General features: G+C 34.1%; 1 protein-coding gene across 2 annotated transcripts in view; it reads right to left on the bottom strand.

Moving 5' to 3' along the window:
- Positions 1 to 418: 418 nt before the first annotated feature.
- Positions 419 to 3,698, bottom strand: part of SYNCRIP (synaptotagmin binding cytoplasmic RNA interacting protein) — a 28,156-nt gene continuing 24,876 nt past the window's right edge. For both annotated transcript variants that reach the window (XM_065911739.1, XM_065911741.1), the window contains exon 12: positions 419 to 3,698. This exon is cut by the window's right edge. The gene's annotated coding sequence lies outside the window, so the exon portion shown is untranslated.

Here is a 3,698-nt window from a genome sequence, read left to right as displayed (position 1 = left end):
GCTCGCGCCCCTCTCCGGTATTACTTACTACCTCAATTACTCATTCCCAAACCTTCAGAGTGATAAGAAAATGGAACGCTGAATGGTGGGGGCATATTACCAGAAAAGCAGAACCAAATTACCATTAATTTCTTGAGTCCACTGGCATATGTGTGACCAGAGTATTTTCATTAATTAAAATTACGTGGAGACCAACACTACACATTTATCCTATACATCATCTCCCTACCATGTGCTTCAATTAGGTATTTTGGGGAATCTGTTTTGGTATTACCGTTGGCTAGTTAGTTTGAATGTATGGATAATTAAAAGATGAAAAGACCTCTAAAGATTCCAAGTGTCTATTTAAAAAGCTGTTAAATGAAAAACGATGAAATGGAGGACACCCACAATAATTCTTTGACTCCTGGAGATCCTAAGACATGCTACAAAAATAGGTCTTTATTCTTAGGAAAATATAGTCAGAGCTAGCTTCCTTATGCTATACATAAAATCTTAACATCAGAGGCAGTACAGATAGTACAGATAGTTTTTGAACTGATCTCCAAACAAGCACAAACCCACTACGTTGAAAAGAACAGGTAATTTTGAGGTTTTTGGCAAAAGACAGTACTTCACACATCTAATCCAAATCAAAGAGCCTGCAGACAGTTTTCAGTGAGATAAAAGGAATGAAATAAATATAAATTCTACAGATAAATAAATGTAAGAGAATTTAAATAAGCTAACAGAACTAATTTTTTTTAAATAAAAATACTAGTCAGGTACAAGCTTTTGTTTCTCAATGCCAGACTTCTAGATGTTTATCAGACTACTGTTAATATCATTACAAACCTAATCTTGGACCAGGGCATTAGTTTTAATACTATTTTGCATTCGTAAAAAAATTTTTTTCTTTCAACTGAATGCTCCTGGCCCTGAAAAATATTTTAGGCATATTACTGAAGGCAGACTGTGGTACTAATAAAACTTGTATCTTAAGTACTTTTTTAAAAAGTGACAGACAAAAAAGTCCATCCACTAATTTGCCCACAGTTAAAAATGTCTTTGAACATTGGCTGATAATTATCATCTTAAGAAAAGTAGTGGCATGCCCTATTGAGTGGTATGACTGAGTAATTAATACTACACTTTAAAACATCATCCCCACAAGTCTGTTCACTCTATGTATGGTTATTCTTGATTCATTTTAAACCCACCAATGAATTCCTATGGTCAGATTAAAAGTTTATGGTATGTATCACTGGGAAGAAAATGACCATGGTGGGTATTCTTGAAAAGCTTTAGGAAACTGAGCAATCATTTACTCTAGGGGGGGGTAGCTCCCTCACCTAAATGCAGAAGGCCTTCTACTTTGTAACTTTCTCCCCTTAAATAGACTCTTATGTCATGCTCTGTTTGGTCTTTTTTCCTATGTTTCTGAACAGTGACTTTTGGCTTAGCAGTCAAAACAACTGTCCTGAATGTGACAATTTTGCCCATCTAGCATGATATTCACCCTCATTAAATCTTTTCAAATAGATTCGTACAAGTGAATACCCGAGGTTACCCCATCAATCCATTCCTATGTATGCTATTCCTATTTTATCATGTAGAAAGTGTAAATCATTAAGTCAGACTTGCAGTCGTTGGCAGGTCTCTCATGATGCTACAGCGATGGCCGTCATGAGTGCGCAAACGCTTTCTGTGCTAAGCCCCATTCACTTCTAGCATCCGATCCAGTCAATGCTGGGAAACCTCCCACAAAAAGCATGACTGGGAGAACATGTCTAACACAATTTCCTCACAAAGCAACTTTCTGAAAACTGATTAACTAAAGTGATGATCACTTTTGATTGCCAAGTAGTCTGCAGAAACAAAATCTTGCGTCTGCTTTGGTTAGGTAACTCAAGTTTTGTTTTGTTTTCAACAATCAGAATGCTTTAAGGATACATTTTCACCCCAAGGAAGGGACTTGATTCTTGGATTTAAGACCCATTCCTTGACAATTATATACAAAATTTCTTTTAACTTGGTCATCTATCCATTCTTTGAAGCTGTCAAAGCCAAGAACCCATAAACAAATCACAAATATCAATAACCTACATTAGTTAACATTCCCCTTTTTAACATGTTGACATTTTTACTAAAGGATTAGTTATTTTTGCATTTCCATTTCTCATATCCCATGACATTCCATAAAAATTGCATTATTGCTTTATAGGCCACACAACATTCAAAAGTATGTTTATATGCATTGCCTGTTTTCCTTGATCTGATAAGAGTTTGATACTGATTTTACTACAGAAATTTAAGTTTGAAAATACCAGTTAGTATTTCTTCTCAGTACTTAATTGTTCACATCACTAATCACTACATGCATATTTAGCTCTGATTATATTGCTCAAAAACTGCACCCATTATCAGAACAGTGCAAATGATTATTTAATTTTAAAAGTAATTATAATGGCTTAAATTCAAAGTTAGTCAAATGAACACTGTCAAGTAATTTCACTTGAGTGTGTATATATTTAATCACCACTGTTTACATTACCCATCAATTCTTCACAAAATTTTTTAATACCAGTTTTTCCTCCAAAATTCCCAAACTAAGAATGCCAAATAGCCTTGGAAACCCACAGCTCCAAATTTTAATGTTTTCTTAAGAACACATTTGTGAACTCACAAAAATGTTCATCTTTCAACTCTGACAATGCAGTTCTTACTTAAGTCAAACAAACCTGTTCTAAAATCCCAACAAATAATTCTGAGAATTAACTTAAACACCTTGACAGTGTCCCTTAAAAAGGGTATGACAGTAAAGTGCCAATAGGCATGGCAATGGCCTCTTTGATGGGATCATTTAACTCCTTGGACCTGGGAAGTGCCAGCACCAAGGATTACACTGAGATTCAATTTTACTGAAGGCTACATTTAGTTTACCCACTTTCCACAACCTATTACTCATTTTACGTTAGAATGAAATGTAAATGTTTTGTGTAGCCCTCAAACTTACACTAAGATTTGAGAGATGTACTTTAAAAAAGCACGGGGTAATATATAAAATCAGTGGCAAAAAGTTTCATTAAGCACCAGGAACTAATTTTTGTCACCCCATACTCATTTTGTAGGTAATGTTTCAATAACCGGCAAGGCACATTTACATATATTCCAATGAATACTTATTGACAAATTTTAAATTACACTCTATGTCCCAGCTATCCCAGTAACTGACATACAACATACTAAAATGGTTTATTAAGATAACATAAAAAACCAATTAATGTGAAACATACAGGCTATTGGCATCCACTATCTAAAATTATGTAAGTACAAATAAACATACTGAAATGTGTGCATTTCTAAGTTTTTAAACCAGAATATTTCTACACTAACACACATTTATATTAATGACACATAAAAAAAATAAAAACTTTATTACAAAAATAAGTTACACTCGCCTCCAGCTTACAGTATAAAACAATTTTATTTGCAGGAATGCAAAATGATTGTTTGCCATGAGCATTTTGAACATATGACATGTCTAATTTTCTTGTTAAATTTGCATTTACTGGGGAAACTGGTGTGTATAAAACCTTAATTAAGTATAAGCTCTGATCTTCGTCATGGTGCCTATTGGGTATGTGATATAACTGCAGTATCCCTTTGGGGAAGGGGAAAAGGGATTTCTTTATACCAAGTCCTAATTAAACTATAAT

The sequence above is a fragment of the Muntiacus reevesi genome, chromosome 19 (genome assembly GCF_963930625.1).
Source record: "Muntiacus reevesi chromosome 19, mMunRee1.1, whole genome shotgun sequence".
Classification (NCBI taxonomy): Eukaryota; Metazoa; Chordata; class Mammalia; order Artiodactyla; family Cervidae; genus Muntiacus; species Muntiacus reevesi.
This window is presented reverse-complemented; position numbering and strand designations above follow the sequence as displayed.